Genomic DNA, 19,674 nt, shown 5'->3' with positions numbered 1-19,674 from the left:
CCTCTAATGTGTTCCTCACCTCATGCCATTAATTTGCCTTCACATAGTAAATGCTGAACAAATATTTGTTGACTTATAAATTGAAGGATTAGTGAATAAATGAACCAAATGCTTTGAGAAAGTTCCTTGGCTTGTGGCTATAGAGAATAAAGCAGACCTGGCAATTTCTGCCAGAGGATGATATTCAGTGCTTTTTTGTTACCCTTCAGTGAAGCCAACAGTGCCTTCATATCGCAAATATCAATGAAAGTTTTATGAATGAATTAATACATTTGATGTAGGCCACTTCAGTTATAATTACCTGCCACAAAACATGGTATCAAAAGACCGAATTTATTTACTAATATATTAACATGAAATTCTTTATATTAGTAATTGGGTTTAGTTTAACACTGTGAGGAAAGTTTGGTAAAATCTCTGAGAGGGAAAAAGGCCCATGTAATATGAGAGAATGCTGGCCCACCTTCTCTCTGTTCCCTCTATAAAGAGCAACTATAAGAGCGTCAACCACAGAAGCCCCCAAAGAGGTGGAGATAGGACTAAAAAGGGAGTCAACATAACAAATTCAAGCTTCAAAAAGTCAACCTGGCTTCTCCATCAGCTTAGCAATAGCCCTGAGTTAGGCCTGCATCATACTTCAAGCGTACTTTTACAAGGTTCTACTCTGAGTCTGGCCTCTGTTCTCTGGAATCCACCCTCCATAAAAGAGCTAGAATGTATCTTTCTAAAAGAAATCTGATCATGTGACTCCTCTGACTAAAGCTCTGCTCCCTGCAGGTCCTTGATGATCTGATTCCATGCCATCTGTCCAACTTCAACTCTACCACTCACCCTCAGGTATCTTATGCTGCTGCAGAAACAGACAGCTTGCCATTTCCTGAGAGCACCATACTTCTTTAAACATTCATCCTTTTACCTGCCATGTCCTTGCCCCGCTTCACTACCTGGCCTACCTATATTAGCATTTCTAAGAAAACTTAGCTGACTTCTTCAGGCAGAAAAAAACTGATTTATATTCTTGCATAACATTCTGTCCCTAAAGATACCATTCGACTGAATTATAATAAGGTGTTTAAATATCTATCACCTTCATAAGGCCTGGAGTTCCCTGAGGGCAGGAACTCTCTAATTACTTGATCCCTAGCATCTCCATGGTGCTTGGCACCAGGAGGGCATTCAGTCAATGTTTGTGGACTTCAAAATGCAAATTTTTATAGACTGCCTCCCAGAACCTGGGCTCTAGGGATGAATTCTCCCCTTTATCTGGGCCTCTTTCTGAGGAGGACAAAGCTGAATAGGTCTGGTTAGGTACTCAGAAAAGAGCTGCTCAGGTAGTGGCTAACACCACTCAGTCCAATTCTATACTAGAAGCATTATTCTACCCACCTACCTATTAGAATCATATGAATAAGGAATGCTGCCTAAGGAGGTCCTTTGGTCATTCAGACCCCTGGCTCCCCTGCAGGTCCACTTCCTTCCTGCCTTACCAGATTTCTCTGTATTCCTGGTAGACTCTCAGCATGCTATGGCCATCCCTACCTCCCTATGCTGGTCCATGTGGAGCCTCCCTGAAATCTCAATGATCCCTGGGTTTTCAGTTTTTAACCCAGAATCAGCTATCTCATCCCCAGAGAACACACACCCATTGTTTGGTGTCCCTATCCTGAGGAACCTCTTCCCCAAGGACTAGATGTACTGACATGCAAGGATGCTATTCAAACCACATGGATCTTTTACCTGACAAGATGCAAAAGAGGTTTGTACTACATGAATCTCGCTGAGTCTGGAGCACATAATTTCCCTGGATTTCACACATTAGAAATAATTGGGTATATAAAACATATGAATTCACATCATAATCTGAGTCCATTTGTCTCCCCAAACCTGTTGCACTTCAACTTTCTTTGTGAAATTTTTTTTCCCCATTTTCATCTATTACCTTAGGCAAAGCTGAGAGGTTCACAGCCCTTGGATGAATTTGCTGCTTAAGCAGACTCAAAGCCGACTTAGAAGTCTTAAACAACAAATTTTTGGCCACTGAAGTTTTGAATGGTACTGAAGTAGAGACTACAGGAAAAATTCACTAATCATTATTGACAATGAAGTGACTTTCCTTCTTTAATGGGAAAGAAATGATTGGCATGAACCAACTCTGCTACTCAGTGACTCATTAGAGAATTAAATAACTGAAGCATCAAACAACCATTTTCTTTGAAGATGACCTTTTTCATATTAAATGAAAAGCTGAAAAGCTAGTCTCAAAGGAAAAGAAAATGAATAATCTGTGAGGACAACTATTCATTCCTGAGTAGACAGTTAAAAAAAATATATATAGAGAGAGAGAGAGAGACACTAAAATATAATAGTAAACATCACAGACTGTTGCATTACAAATTAAGTGCATCTTCCATTTTCAGGGTAACACTGAGAGTCTACCATGAATCAGACACTGGAATAGGAGCTCTTCAAGATGGTTATCAAAAAGCTTACACTCATCAGCATAATTTAAATAGTTGTTTTCTAATGTAGCAGACATCAGAATCACATGGAGGGCTTTTAAAACACATCATTGGGCTCCATCCCTAGTGTTTCTGATTCTGTAGGTCCTGATCCAATAAAATTTGCATTTCTTTTTGTTTGTTTGTTTTGATTTTTTCTTTTACTTTAAGTTCTGGGATACATGTGCAGAATGTGCAGGTTTGTTATATAAGTATACATGTGCCATGGTGGTTGCTGCACCAATGAACCCATCATCTAGGTTTTAAGCCCTGCATGCGTTAGGTATTTGCCCTAATGCTCTCCCACACCTTGCCCTCCACCCTCCGAGAGGCCCCGGTGTGTGATGTTCCCCTCCCGGTGTCCATGTGTTTTCATTGTTCAACTCCCACTTATGAGTGAGAACATGTGGTGTTTGGTTTTCTGTTCTTGTGTTAGTTTGCTGAGAATGATGACTTCCAACTTCATCCATGTCCCTGCAAAGGACATGATCACATTCTTTTTTTATGGCTGCATAGTATTCCATGGTTTATATGTGCCATATTTGATTTATCCAGTCCATCATTGATGGGCATTTGGGATGGTTCCAAGTCTTTGCTATTGTAAACAGTGCTGCAATAAACATATGTGTACATGTGTCTTTATAGTAGAATGATTTATAATCCTTTGCGCATATACCTAGTAATGGGATTGCTAGGTCAAATGGTATTTCTGGTTCTAGGTCCTTGAAGAATTGCCACACTGTCTTCCACAATGGTTGAACTAATTTACACTCCCACCAACAGTGTAAAGTGTTTCTATTTCTCCACAGCCTCGCCATCATCTATTGTTTCCTGACTTTTAATAATCATCATTCTGACTGGCATGAGATGATATCTCATTGTGGTTTTGATTTGCTTTCTCTAATGACCAGTGATGACGAGCCATATGCAGAAAACAGAAACTGGACCCCTTTCTTACTCCTTATACAAAAATTAACTCAAGATGGATTGAAGACTTAAATGTAAAACTCAAAACCATAGAAACCCTGGAAGAAAACCTAGACAATACCATTCAGGACATAGGCATGACCAAAGACTTCATGACTAAAACACCAAAAGCAATTGCGACAATAACCAACATTGACAAATGAGATCTAATTAAACTAAAGAGCTTCTGCACAGCAAAAGAAACTATCATCAGAGTGAAATGGCAACCTACAGAAGGGGAGAAAATTTTTGCAATCTACCTATCTGATAAAGGTCTAATATCCAGAATTTGCAGGGAACTTAAACAAATTTACAAGAAAAAAACAAATGACCCCATCGAAAAGTGGGTGAAGGATATGAACAGACACTTCGCCAAAGAAGACATGTATGCAGCCAACAAAAATCTAAGAATTTGAATTTCTAACAAGTTCCTGGGTAATGTTACTGGTCTAGAGACTGCACTCTGAGAACAGCTGCAAGATGAGGCACACTGACACAAAATAAGTAAAAAAAGAGGAATTTCTAACCACTTACAATGACCAATGTAAATACAATGTAAGATGCATGGATTCTGAAATGATTATCTGGGGAATTTTGTAAACTCCAGCCAAGCTGTCCACCATCTTGGGGCTTTTCAGAGAATATAGCCAAAGGCTATATGCCTGAAATGTGGGTATGTTTGACATTGGATTTGCCAGCAGGTCTTTTCTCCATGAGGACCTCTGAACCCAGCACCTCCCCTCCCAGGTTCAACCTCAGACTAGTTACAATGCTCCAGAATGTGAATGTCAATGAAGTTGTCTAACTATTTAAAGGCTAGGAATGCACATATAAAGTAGTCATAAAATAGTTTTACATTTCTAAATAAAATAATTGAGTATTATCCTTTTATTAAGTCCTTGCTTAAAACTTTATCTCTCTGGGCTGAAAATCAATGCAGAAGATGAGATGCTATAACCTTTGATTTAGCCTAATAAAACAGTAACAAATAACGTACTGAGTGGGTGGTTAAATCTGATAATATTTTGTGCTGAATTTTCTGTGGTAATTCAATTAAAAATTCTATTGGCCAGCCACCAGAAAGTATACAGATCACCAAAGTTTTATAGCATTCCATATTTATTCTTAAAATAGCCTATATTAATTTGGTTTCTTTATTTACTAACTTAAATACCTCAAGTAGAGTTTCTTCCAAATATAATTTAGAATAACCATTTATATTTGTGCTATTTAAAAATCTCTGTTGGCTCATGCCATTGCAGTCCTTAAAATTCACAATAAAGAGAGAAAAAAAAACAATTAGAAAGAGAATACATTACAAAAGCTGTATTAATAAGACCACCACAATATTTCTTCAAGGTTCTGAAGAACCAATTTACTCTGGCTCCTCTATGCTTTCCTTCAATTAGTAGGGCCCCAAGAAAAGCAAAATTGTCACTCAAAGAAAGCTGAAGTCATTCAGAATCACTGAATTGTTTGGTTGCATTTAATCCTGCCAGGGTTCCTAGCCAAGGAGTCAATGATCCTAGGCTCTCTTCATGCCTTTTCTAATGACAGCCTTGAAGCATTCCAGAAAACTTTAGCACTTCCTTTTTTAACCATAAATTGAACATAACTCTCCCAAATTCTTAGTCTATAATTTCTCATAAAACTCTTTGAGATCCTCTTGTGAAGACAAATGGCAAGAATTATTGGACTTTAAATTGTGATCCTTCAATGTTATATGCACTGGATCATAACTCTATGGCTTTGGTTCCCTCATAAAACTAAACCACAGAGTCATTCTTTTCATTTCAAGCTTAACAGCACACAGGCCCACGGGTGAAGCAATATAAACACTCTGGAGTAATTTCTCAAAACCAAATCTCTTCTCAAAAACAGACTGGCAACTCAGTGGTATGTAATCTCTCCTCTGAACCTGTGAAGTTTATAGTTCTCAGGGCACCCAGGTAGAATAGAGAGAATAATGTTCATGTGTTAAAGTGGGACAGGCCTAAGAATTGTCTGTAATTACAGAACTGGGGGTTAGAACCAGCTCTACCATTTTGTTGCCCTAGATAAGTCACCAAGTCAGGTGATTGCTTTTTGGGGAGAAAAATGAGGTCTCAGGTTTACAGATATTTATTTTTTAACCTTAGTTCATAGAATTCGTTTAATCAAAATCACTGGTTTATGACACCCTCTGGCCACTGGTCCATGCATGGCCCTCTTTTTTAATTTATTGCTTTAAATTAGCATTTTAAACACACATACTCTAAGGTGTGTAGCTGAGAAAAAATTTTGCAAAATATGCACTAGAAGTATTCATATAAATGTTCATAGTGGTACTATTACAATAGCAAAAACCTGGAGAAAAATCAGATGTCCATTGTCAGGATACTGTAGCAGACTTTCACAGAGGAATAGTAAACAAGAGTCAAATGAAGAAACTACAGCTACACACAACAATATGGAGCTATTTAATGTTTCTGAGTCTGTGTTTTGACCTCCTAAATGAAGACAATATCATTTACTTTATTATTTTCTGAAAATAAAGCAGATACTGTATGCGAAAACCCTTAGAGAATTATAACTAGTAAATGTTACTATAACTAGTTAGTGTCACTTATTTTCCTCCATATTCCCGATCACTTCTCAGGTTACACAAGAATAATCTGGAAACATCATACTAAAGAAGAGGAAAGCAGTATAATCTGAATGACTCAAATTTAGAGTCACACCAAAAGGGTCCAAATCCCTGATTCAGCAATTATTTTCTGTGTGAACTCAGATAAATTAACCTCTCCGAACCTCAGCTTTCCCACATGTGAAGTAGGTATAAAATTAGTAACTATTTAATTGGACTTAAATGAAGTAACCCCAGTTCTTATTAGCGCACTGCCTGAAATACTATAATAAGTGCTCACATCAGTGATAGGGTTACATTAACAGGGATCCCTTTTATATTTGTCAAGTGAACAGAGTTGCTTTCCCCTGCCCTTACCTTCCCCTCAGTCTCAACACAAGACACACACACATACACATACACACACACACACACACCCTCACTCATGCACACATATATTTGCTTTGCTTTTTCTTTTCTTGCTCTTCAACTCCTCATATCTAGAATATAATTGAGAGTGGTAAATAAGTACAATAATTAGGCCCAGGGTTTCTGCCTTGGACATCAGGCCATAAATAGGCACAATTCAGTCAAATTAAAGCACTCTTAAATGTAAAGTTACCCTAAGAACTTTTCTCCGAATTTCAATTAAAAGTGAGGTTCATTTGCATGCTACTACTTAAAAGAACTGCAGATAGGGAAAGGCAACAAAAGTATGGGAGTAATTCTTTAAATGTAAACCTAATTGAAACAGAAATGATTAAATGATTGTATTTAAAACATTTAGAAGGGCATGTTTTACATTTGTTGAATTTGGTAAACCAGACACCTGCCTGGTCAGGTCACGAGGGAAGAAACTGGGACCTGAAATTAGACCTACCCATCAGAGAGGATGGCTCAGTTGCAGGTGCTGGGAGGATATCCAGTCTGGCAAGCAGAACAAAGTATCTGAAGAATATGGCAGTACACAAGGATTGATAATGCAGCCAGGAAATTGGTAACAGGAGGCAAACATGAAAGAGCAGAAGTTCACTCAATACGAAAGCACGGCTTGGTGCCAAGAAGCAGCTAAACGTGTCCCAAAATTCAGGCAGGCAGCATCAGAAAGCCTTATCTACAATAGTAGAGCCACAGTCCGACTGTGGAGCAGGAGCTGGACCCCGGTGGCTGAGAGAAAGAACAGCAAATGTAATGTTGGGTCTTAGGTGTTCTCAGAGGACCTGGGCAGACCTGGAAAACTTTTAAAACAGGAACTCAATTCTGGGTAATGGGAGAAGAATGCAGGTATGAGAACTTCAGCATAAGGTAGACACTGAATCCAAGGAATGAGAGACATACCTGACTCTAGAAATTACAGCAAAAGCCAACGGCAGACCAGAAGCCAAACTAACTTGATGCTAAGGAACAAAAGTGTTGGATTGGAACTCCTTAAATGTAATGTAAATCTCCTCTCCCAGGTAAAGCCTGGCCACAGGGAGCTTAGAAGGCTGAGTGAACAGGCTGAAGTCATGGTAAGCAGAGGTCTGCAGAGACTGGAAACTAGGAAGGACTTGACAATAACAAGATCAGGAAAACCAGACCCATGGTTCCAATTTTGTAATCAACATAATTACCCTGAAACTTTCTAAGCAACAAGTAGCAGCACTCTTATTTAAATCAAATCTCAGTACAACAGTTGAACATATAATCAAGAAAATTCATGTACGTTTGTTTTAATGAATTTGACCTATACTAACAAGATAGGTTATTTCTGCTGCTCAGTCCACTGTCCATAGAAGATGAAAAATAAAAGTAACCCTTTTCCTATTTTCTCTCCTTTTCATTAGTGTATAAATTTAACCTATGAAAATGAATCGCCTTTCTGAATTTCTTCTCATCTCTGAAATACAAAGACGTCTTTTGGCTCTGTCTTCTCTCTAAAAAACAATAAATACATTTTTCAAGTTTTTTCATTCTTCTGAGAGCAACATCTTCTAATGGGGCCCTAAAGCATTGAACCCTAATAATAAAAATGCAATATCGAAGTTATTAATGTATTTAGCACACCACTATGTGTTACTGCCTTCCACAAAGTGGCATGCACACACAAAATGTCTGTCATACCCATGGCCCAATTCATTTTGGAGAAGAATCACCATATAGCCCTCCTTGGAAGTCAAGGATCTCCTCTTTTGGTATGAACACTCATAAGATGAAGAAGGATTAGTTTCATAAGCCATACGTGCCCATTTCTGTTGTGACAGCCTACCCCTAAAATGTAACAGCCAGACCACTGGCAGCCTAGACCCCTAGACTATACAGAAGCAACAAGAATCAACAACTGGCAAGTATCTTCAGAGCCAACGTCGGCATGTCCTAATGAGCAAGTGATATTTAGCTGAATAAGTATTCATGAGCAACTGCTTCTGGAATGCTCCAAAGCCTGATAATTAACAGCTGCATGCTGCAATTAATTTTTATTTATGCTTTAGATATCCAGGCAAGATATATTTCTCGTGTATGATGGATTCATACTTCATGTCAAGTCTCAAAGCAGCAATAAGATAAAAACACCAATGTTGCTTTTGTTTGTATTTTCTTCTCAATTCAAATGCTCTGCTATTTGTATCTCAAACCACCACACTGCCTTGCATTCAGTAAGAAAATTCCAAAGCCCATGCAAAGACCATGAGTGAAAAGCTGGCAATGGCATCCAAGGCTTTCCCCAGGTATTCACAAACCCTTGGAGGGTGTCCAAAGCAATGATCTAAATTAAGATGATGACACTGAAGTCTCGGCAGTCTCAATTCACCTCAGGGGCCTCTGTGGGCATGTTATTTCATTCAACAAATGTTAACTGAATGTCCACTATATGCATAGTACTGTTCAAAAGTTTGCAAAATTCAGGGGTTGCTTTTCCAAGTCCTTTCTAGCTTTATGATTTTATAGTTAAGAAAACACATAGACCAATACCTCAAGAAGTTTATAATTCTGAAGGTGACATCAGATTATACAAACAAAATAATAATAACATATGACAGGATGAATAAGTGCCATACAATTGGCAATACAAGAGGCAAGTGTTGTAAGACAGCAGAGAGGAGAGTGCTTTGAATATTAAGTTGAAGAGCTCTCTACAGCAGTGGTTCTCAAACTCTAGTACACAGCTGGGTTTGTTAAACAAATCACTGGGCCCTACCAGCAAAAATTTTTTTTTTTTTTTTTTGAGATGGAGTCTTGCTCTCTCCCCAAGACTGGAGTGCAGCGGCCCGATCTCGGCTCACTGCAGCCTCTATCTCCCAGGTTCAAGTGATTCTCCTGCCTCAGCCTCCCAAGTAGCTGGGACTACAGGCGTGTGCCACCACGCCAGGCTCTTTTTTTGTATTCTTAAGTACAGACAAGGTTTCACCATATTAGTCAGGATGGTCTACATCTCCTGACCTCGTGATCCACCCACCTCGGCCTCCCAAAGTGCTGGGATTACAGGTGTGCAGTAGGTCTGGGGTAGGGCCCCAAAATTTACATTTCTCACAACTTTCCAGGTAATGCTCATGGGACTGGTTCAAGAACATCTTGAGACCCAATGCTCCATAAGAAGCCATTAAAGTTTACTTACTGCAGAAGGGGAAAATAAAGCAATATGATGAAAACACTGTTTTGAGAAAGTTAATCTAGAGACAGTGGGTAGGATCTGGTAGAAGGAGAGTGACAGATTTACAGCCAGCTCCAGGGAGGGAAATGATCCAGGACAGAAGGCTGAGATTTCAAAGATCTGGCTTGACTAGCACAAAGCTGCTGTTTGGTGACTTTAGTTCAAAAGGATTCCTAATGCCTGGAATAGATTAGGCATTGAATAAGGATAATTTGGCCCTCCTGTGTCCAAGTCTCTCCAGAGATGATAGAGAATCTCTTGAAAACCACATACAGCCTTAACATGGAGCTGTTGAGATTATCCAGGTAGAAGAGGTTCAGAAGCCTCTATTCATATTTTTCTCAAGTTTCTCCCTGCATTATAAACTCTTACCATTTGAGGCACTACTTTAGGTAAAGGCGCTGACTCCCTAAGGCCTGTTAAAGTTGCACCTCAAACGCTTGCTCCTTCTGTCACTACTAGGGAACAAAAGTGGTATTTCTCTTGAAACTCCAGCTTTAGGAACTCAGCTCTCCATAATGTTCTTTTTCATAATGAGCCATTTGGATCCTCACACACTCCAACCAGTAACTGAAGACATAAGAATCTCCACAGCTTTACTGCATGAAGGGAAGTCTTTGAACACATGTTATATGCATGTCAGCAAATTGAAGGTATGTGGTGGTTACCAAGTTGTCTTTTCTTGCTTTCCCTCAAAAGAGAGGAATAATAATAAATATTAAATCATCATCATCATAATAAAGGTGGCTTGCTTTATTATTTCAGGTCAGCCAGCTAAGGCCTCTTAGCACCATGTCACACCATCCACCTCTTCTCTCAGCCTCCTCAAGCCAAATGTCCCAACAACTTTTCTTAGCTACTTGACATACGTCTGCCCTTCCCCTCACCCCAAACCCAAAGGCCATTCCTGACCTCTGTCCTAAGTTTACAGAGTTTCACTCAATAACAGGGGGGTCTATCTGAAGTCACATTAAGCTGATTGTTCCCAAGACCTGGCCCCTCTTTGCTTTGTTCACCTGTTCTGGTCATTCATATTGTATGCCAAAGTCCCTGCCTCCATTTCTTGCAGATGTGGGGTCTACTGACACAGACATTTGTCACTTTGTCAGCCTGGGCCCTGTCCCAACGCTTTCTGAAACATTTTAGAGTAAATTTACAGTCATCTGTAATCCATCCCTTTCAATTAAAAACTGGGGAGGGGAGAACAAGCTAGAGAGCTTTACCAATGTTCTTTGCTACATATTGTCCAAAGTATGAAGCCTTCATACTTCAGTAACGACGTGCAGGAGATTCCAGCCAGATTCCTCAGCCTTCCTCTACCTGCTCCTCCCCTATTTGCCCATATTTTGGCAGGATCTACTCGGTTCCATTTTGACAAGGTTTGTCCTTCAGGTTTTCTCTGTCCATCAGGGTACTGACACCTCAGGGAGAAGGGAAAAGAGCTTTGTTCTGTATCCTAGTCAGTTGGCTGAAGGGCTTGCTTCCACCTTGTTCTGTTGGCACTTAGTAAGTTATCAGGCCATAGGCTAGATGCCGAGGATACGAAGATTAATTACAGACAAACAAGCAAAGAAACATGGTTCCTAGTGTCATGGAGCTTTCAGTCTAGTGGGCAGGTACCAATGCCCTGACTTCCTAAATATATATAAAAGACCAGAAATATTAATGTGGAAGTGATAATCCTATTTGGAAATAGGCCAGAGGTTTAAAAATATTAAATGTGTATCTCAATGTGTAAGAAGTCTCCTTAAAAATTACTTTAAAAAACAGAAAGGATTTACACCTTTTTCAGTCTGTTTGATGGCCCAGACAGAAAGGCTGTTCTAAAGATTTTGTCACAGTGTAATGCAATCTCCCTTGATTGTTACCCCAGGTGCCTTTCCCTCAGTGAAATCTATCATTAAAAGAAACTCCTACATGTCAGATGAAGTGAAATGGGGGGAAGAATAAGAGAAGGTCTTTTTCCCAACTTCCGGAGTTGGCACTAGTGAAAAATGTATTCATGAAATTGTGTTTCTAATACAAATACCAACTTCTCACCTAGCAGCAAAGCTCTTTCTTTCACTTTCTTGCTACTTTTTTTATGATTATAAAAATAATACATGCACATTGTAGGCAATTTATAAAATATAGGGAAGTATAAAGAGAAGAAAACCTGTAAGCTCACTAACCGGTGATAATCACTTCTAATATTTTGGTTTATTTCCTTCTAGTGTTCTTTGTTTTTCTACCTACATAAATATTCACAAACATACAAATATTTTGCATACCTGTTATCATGCTATATATGTATAGATTTGTATCCTGCTTTTTTCTCTCATCATTAAATATAAAACACATGTTTGTACAATTAAATATTATTTTAAAACATCAGCAAGGCTATCTTCATACTTATAATGACTTTATTTCTCCCGTTAATCTAAGTTCAAATATTTTATAAGAAAGACAGAGTTACTTCTCATTTATGTTAAACTTTACCTTGAGAACACATCAACTGGAAAAGTAAAAAGAGGAAAATCCTGTTAATAAAAATCTCTGAAATCAATTAAGAAATAGGACATTTCTGCAAACTTCACTTTCCTTCCTGAAGAGAACTCCAGAAAAGTCACAAGAGGTGAGGGTGGTGTCCAATTCTCTCTTCAGATCTAACAGGTAGGTCTTTACGATTTTATAGTAAAGTCCAGGGTCCTGACTATAGACCCTCATCCTAGAAGCACATAAGGCTTTTTTTTTTTTACTTTGGAATTTCAGTTCAAAGACTTGGTTACACAAATATAGCACAAAGTAACCTGATTAGACAACAATCTATCTTTTAACAACAAATTCAGAGATTTTAAAAATCTGGCTGGAATCTCCTCCGCATCGTTACTGAAATGTGGAGGCTTCATACTTTGGAAAATACAAATTCAGAAACTTTTAACATAAAGTTTACAGGGAAAAAACAGTATTTAAATTATATCTTAGTTTTTAGTAACTATTTATTATTTTGAATACAGTTTTAATGTTGACTTGGTGATAAAAGTAGCACATAATCATTCAAGCCACTTTGTTTTCTGTCTTATTCTCTGAACAACCCTATGAGATCTGTGTGTAGGCAGAGAAATATTGCTATCCCAGTTTCAGAGACAAGGTCTTTAAGATTCTGGAAATGTTAAATGACTGGTCCGCGCTCACACAGTAAGCCAAAGAACTGGGGTCAGAAACTTTTATTGTAAGCACATCATTCTTTTCAAATAATTTATTTTAAGCATCTTTAAGAGAACTGTGGTTTGCCTATATTCTATCTTGTTCAGAAATGTATGGTATTCTGTCCAACTCTGTCACAAAGCATATTTTAAGTGGAAAATTGACAATCTCGAGTTGGCTCCAGAGGAGGGTGATCAAGACTGTGAGAACTATAGAAACCATGTTCTATCACCAATAATGGATGAAGGAATTTGGTATATTTAGCCTGGAAAGAGAAGATCAAGAGGAGATAAGAGAGTTCTTCTAATGTTTGAATGGCTGTCAAATGGACAGACAAGCCGACTCGTTCCACATTGCTCCAAATATCAGGCAAGAACAATGAATAAAACTTCAAAAGAAACAGGTTCCTGCACAATAAGAGATTTGTCTTTTGAACCAATGGAACCGTTCAAATGTGGAGAAAAGTACTCTCTATAAGAGAGTGAATGCCTCTGCCCTGGACACATTTAAGGAAAAGCTGGCAGGGACACTGTGATGACTTTTCCGGTTCCTTATATCTTCCATTTATTTTTCCTTTGTTTTTCTTGGCTCACGAATGCAATATACAGTATACAGTATATGACAGAAGAGAAGCTGCTATGAGTCAGGTGCTTCCAAACTGTTTTCCAGAGGAAAAAATCACCTGGGGTAGTTGAACAAGGAGCCTGGGAAAGTTGGGTTTAACAAGTGCCCCAGGTGAATTTTATCATCATAGAAGTTTAAGAATACTTTTCAAAACATCATTTCATTTAATCCTCACAACAATCCTGTAGGGCAGATGAGAAAATTGAGGTTCAGAGTTATTTAGCAATGTGCCCAAAGTCACATAGCTATTAAATGATAGAGAGGGATTCACAGTGAGGGAGTTTGACCTGGAGTCTGAGATATTACCCTCTACAAGACACTGAAAGGAAGACACTAAGAAAGGAAATGGGTAACTTGAAGAAAGGCTTTATTAAATGTGCATGTTGAATTTTTAAAAATTAAGTCATGATTCCTTTGCAAGCATAGTAAAATGTGGAGGTTTGTAAATGATAGTGTTTGGACTCAGGCAGGAACTATGTTGAAGTTCACTTTTTTTGTCTTTCATGAATAATTATGAAAAGGGTGTACTAACCAAATAAATAATTTCAACATGATTACAAAGAGAACAACATTTTAATGCACTTAGCAGAAGCAATTTACATGCATACAATTAATGTGCTAATTTCAGTGATCTTTAGCTATTCATTAAAACAGGCCTGGCAGGTCCTGTACTTGGCAACACTTTGTTAGTCATTTCCTGCTATTACTTTATGTACTCAAAAGTAATCAGCCATCTATAATTTAAGACTTTTCACTAATTAAATAGCCCGTTTTCTAATTATGTCCAAATTAGAGAGGTTAGTGTGTGGATAAATATGTTTGTGTTTGGTTCATGTATTCAGAGATGGTGATTTCTCTGCATGTGGCAACAAAGAACAACATGTGATCAATAGTCTTTAACGCAGAGCACGGGGGATTGTTACAGTGAGCAAGAAGGACCTTTTGACTTAAAATCTGAGCAGCAGAGAAAAAGTATTGTCATTGAGACGGGCTTTATGTTCAGCCTTGTAAACCTAGCAAGGTCTGGATTTGTTGCCCTTCAGGGAATAATACGAGGATCATCTGTTTTTTCAGGCCTTTGCCCAAGAGATGAAATGGAATGAAGGTTGAGGGAGAAAAGGAGTTAAAGGTTGTGTTTGCAGGAATGCGTTTGCTGACATTGATCTATGGGTAATTTTGTGATTGTAGGTTTATTCACAAAGGGAACTCAAAAAACAGATCAATAAGAAAGCAATGGTGAAGATGCTGAAGAAAAGGTGATTAATGAAAAATATGGTGAAGGTGCAATCTGCCATGTAGTATGAATGCTCCTTCATTCAGCACCCTATAAATAAATATGCATCAGATAGAACGAGAACATTCCCTTGGAATATCGTTAGAGCCAGGCAGAATCTCATCAGAGCCCATGCTTCAAAGAGCAGTTCCTCATGTCCATGGAAGCAAGTTTAAATTCTCTTGTGTAAACTCTGTAAGCAGTTCCACTCTTGCATTATGCATGATTCTGACATCTTGTAACATTAGCAGTGTTCTAAAAGTGATTTCCAATATTATTTCATGTGTTATGTTTTAACAATGCTATTTAGGTTAGGATTTTACTTTGGCCACATAATATCTTGTTACATTTCCTCATATAACATCTAATTATGGTAGCATTACTGTAACTTAGTACTGTATAGATAGACAAGGATTTAGTGTAGCCTTAAAAGAATTTGTTGCCTTTAAAGCCAATGCTTTCTTCTGTCATTTTTATTATGCTGATTTAATATGTAATGATAAGTGTTAGGCAGAATCCCAGCTCCTTATACCAGGGAACTGATAATGAGTCGTGCTAAAGTGAATACCAAAATCTAAGAAAACTAATCGTTACGGTGGGTTATGTGTCTTTCCGAGGATAACAACACTCAAGTTCTTAAATACGAAACTCTGAGAGGAATTAATCCTCGGTAATCTTGTGACGAAGCAGAAAGCTTTACTCGTCCCATTCTTGGGTCTCTGTCCTTATCCTCTTTTGCAGAAATCCAGGCTTTTCTCCCTATTGACCCCTGCCTTCAAGAAAGGATTTGAAATCAGGCTTTAGCACCTAGAAAATATCGTGTCAGAGAACTTACTCTCCTTATTTCATATGTATCTCAGTCTTATTATTTTGAAATACCAGTTTCCCATTTAAATTATTTAATCAGCTAGTCATCCTGGGTAGGACCTGGGTAGCAAATGTGCAAGCAGATTTCTTTCAGATCTCTCTGTTTTTTAAAGATCCAGGTAGAGGCTATATCTATACTGCATGAAGGATAAAATTAAATGCTTTCAATTAAATTCTTAATTTGGTCCATGAGTCAGAGAATTGAGAAATAAAATAACTATTTTTAAATTTACTATAGGAGGTAGTCTAAGCATCTTTACTGATAACCAAATGATTACATATGTTACTCTCCCTGGACTATAATTGATACATCTAAGAAAAAATATTTATGTGGAATATGTGTTATGTATGTAATACACTGTATGAAAAGCAAGTGCTATATGCCAACTGCTTTATGTACATTATTTCAATCAAGTACTCTGCATACAATCTTACCTTGGATGAAACTGTCCAGATGAGCAGGCAGAAGTCAGGGCTGAAATCCAGTTCGGGTTCTCTTTGCCAAGTCTGAGAAGAGACATGGGCAATGTTAGCCCTAAGAAATGAATGCTTTTTCCTAATTGGTTTCCCCAGAGAGGGCACCTTTTTCTAATTCACTGTATGACCTAGTATTAGCCCTGATCTCTTTTCATACTCAGAACAACACCTCAAAGAATATATGTTTATAGGTGAAGAACACAAGAGCTAGAGGGGTTAAATCGCCCACCTGCTGAGATACATCAGAACTTGCAATTAGACTTGTCTGCCTTTAAATACCATGCTTCCTCCCCCCAAAAAAAGGGAAAGTGGGAGGAGAATCACTTATGTCCTTGGTCAATGTATAGGTAGCCCAATTGTTTGTAGCATTGTGCTAATGAAACTACAAAGCCATCAGGTTTAGTTAAAGGCAGTGAACTACATTTTGTGTTAAGTTATAACTGTATTCTACGCATGGTGTGCTTCCAGATGCAAAACAATGAGAGGAAGGAGTCTGACAGTGTAATGCAGTGGTTCTCAAACTTTAGTGGGCTTCAGAATCATCTTGGAGGGCTTGTTAAACAGAGATCACTGGACCTCCAGAACAGAGTTTCTGACTCAATAGGTCAAGAATTCACCTGAAAATCTGTATTGCTAACAAGTGTTCAGGCGATATTGATGCTGCTCATCCAGAGACTACACTGGCATAGTTTAAAGAATCTATCAATTAAAAAGAAATCAACCAACCAAGCAAAAAAAAAAAAAAAAACAAACCTCAAATTAAAACTGAAGAAAAGCCACTAGTCTGCAAGTGGGTAAGGAGTGTTGTCTAAGAACATAAAAGCAGCATGGGTTTTGTGTCTCATTTTTCCCTTCAATCAAGTGAATCAGCTTGCAGGATTATAATGGTATACAGAGCTTTCAATTTACAGCCAAATTGTATTAAAGATTAAAACAACAATAAAGGATAACAAGGTATCAATCTGACAAGATTTGGCATTAGATGACCTGCTTAATATTATCATCTTTGGGAGAAGATACTGCTGGAAATGTCAGAAAACAAATAAAGAATAGGAGGCCTGCCCCATTAATTGCATATTTATTCTTATCCTGCCCTCATTTTTCATATATGGACAATCACAGTTAATCACAAAGCATTTCTCTCGGGATCCTTTGTGAAGTGTGAAATAAATTTTCCAATAAAATGTTTAGTAGAGTGTGTCTGGTTTCCAATTAAAGAAACATACTTGTATAATATCACGAATTCCTTCCACGAAACATTTCCTTTGTATAGAAACACTTTGCAATAAATTTTAAAATAACCCTATTGTCAGGATAACTTAACAGCAGAGTTCCATCCCCATCAAGCTACCAATGAGTTTCTTCACAGAATTGGAAAAAACTGCTTTAAAGTTCATATGGAACCAAAAAAGAGCCCGCATCTCCAAGACAATCCTAAGTCAAAAGAACAAAGCTGGAGGCATCACGCTACCTGACTTCAAACTATACTACAAGGCTACAGTAACCAAAACAGCATGGTACTGGTACCAAAACAGAGATATAGACCAATGGAACAGAACAGAGTCCTCAGAAATAATACCACACATCTACAGCCATCTGATCTTTGACAAACCTGAGAGAAACAAGAAATGGGGAAAGGATTCCCTATTTAATAAATGGTGCTGGGAAAATTGGCTAGCCATAAGCAGAAAGCTGAAACTGGATCCTTTCCTTACTCCTTATACGAAAATTAATTCAAGATGGATTAGAGACTTAAATGTTAGACCTAATACCATAAAAATCCTAGAGGAAAACCTAGGTAGTACCATTCAGGACATAGGCATGGGCAAAGACTTCATGTCTAAAACACCAAAAGCAACGGCAGCAAAAGCCAAAATTGACAAATGGGATCTCATTAAATTAAAGAGCTTCTGCACAGCAAAAGAAACTACCATTAGAGTGAACAGGCAACCTACAGAATGGGAGAAAATTTTTGCAATGTACTCATCTGACAAAGGGCTAATATCCAGAACCTACAAAGAACTCAAACAAATTTACAAGAAAAAAACAAACAACCCCATCAAAAAGTGGGCAAAGGATATGAACAGACATTTCTCAAAAGAAGACATTCATACAGCCAACAGACACATGAAAAAATGCTCATCATCACTGGCCATCAGAGAAATGCAAATCAAAACCACAATGAGATACCATCTCACACCAGTTAGAATGGCGATCATTAAAAAGTCAGGAAACAACAGGTGCTGGAGAGGATGTGGAGAAATAGGAACACTTTTACACTGTTGGTGGGATTGTAAACTAGTTCAACCATTATGGAAAACAGTATGGCGATTCCTCAAGGATCTAGAACTAGATGTACTATATGACCCAGCTATCCCATTACTGGGTATATACCCAAAGGATTATAAATTATGCTGCTATAAAGACACATGCACACGTATGTTTATTGCAGCACTATTCACAATAGCAAAGACTTGGAATCAACCCAAATGTCCATCAGTGACAGATTGGATTAAGAAAATGTGGCACATATACACCATGGAATACTATGCAGCCATCAAAAAGGATGAGTTTGCGTCCTTTGTAGGGACATGGATGCAGCTGGAAACCATCATTCTTAGCAAACTATCACAAGAACAGAAAACCAAACACCGCATGTTCTCACTCATAGGTGGGAACTGAACAATAAGATCACTTGGACTCAGGAAGGGGAACATCACACACAGGGGCCTATCATGGGGAGGGGGGAGGGGGGAGGGATTGCATTGGGAGTTATACCTGATGTAAATGATGAGTTGATGGGTGCAGCACACCAACATGGCACAAGTATACATATGTAACAAACCTGCACGTTATGCACATGTACCCTACAACTTAAAGTATAATAATAATAAATAAATTTAAAAAAAAAAAAAAAAACAGCAGAGTGCCTGGTGAGCCCCTCTACCCTTACTTCCCCCAACACTCCCTAAGGAATAGGCTGTACAGAATAGCTTGATCTTGTCTGTATATGCAGTCAGCCAGTGTGGTGTGAAAACACTGTTACTCATCACACTAATCTATATGTATCACCCCATAATCAATATGGCTAGCACACCGCCAGAGTGATCGCGTAAACCAATTCTGTCAACACATACCAAATGATTACCTATGGCCGCCATCTATCCATGCAGTATCCAGAATAGACTTGGACTTACTTTTTTTCTGTTTTCACTCTGTTTCCTTTTGTCCCTTCCATGCTTTTAATCTTCCTTTAAAGAATCCCAATCTCTCTCTTAGTAACATGGAAAAAACACAATGAGGCAATCCATTTTCTGAATGGTGGAACCACAGATTCACAACATTTAATTAGAGCTAATTTAAGAGGGTTTTCTTAGTCTTTAGGACAAAATCCCTCAAGGGAAATAGTGATGCAATTATTTGATGTCTTTCACTTGGTTTGTTGGCTCACCTTTGGAGTTCTTAGTTATGTCTGGAAAAAATCAGACGGGTGGGCTTGTCTTGATTCTCATGGAAGCAGCATTGTCCTGACAGTTTGATCACGGTT

At 38.2% G+C, this 19,674-nt stretch overlaps 1 pseudogene; it reads right to left on the bottom strand.

Moving 5' to 3' along the window:
- The window catches only part of LOC126947823 (uncharacterized), a 173,620-nt pseudogene that overhangs the window by 3,617 nt on the left and 150,329 nt on the right, over window positions 1-19,674 (bottom strand).

Source organism: Macaca thibetana, chromosome 2, assembly GCF_024542745.1.
Source record: "Macaca thibetana thibetana isolate TM-01 chromosome 2, ASM2454274v1, whole genome shotgun sequence".
Classification (NCBI taxonomy): domain Eukaryota; kingdom Metazoa; phylum Chordata; class Mammalia; order Primates; family Cercopithecidae; genus Macaca; species Macaca thibetana.
The sequence above is the reverse complement of the archived record's forward strand: the minus strand, read 5'-3'. Positions and strand labels throughout refer to the sequence as shown.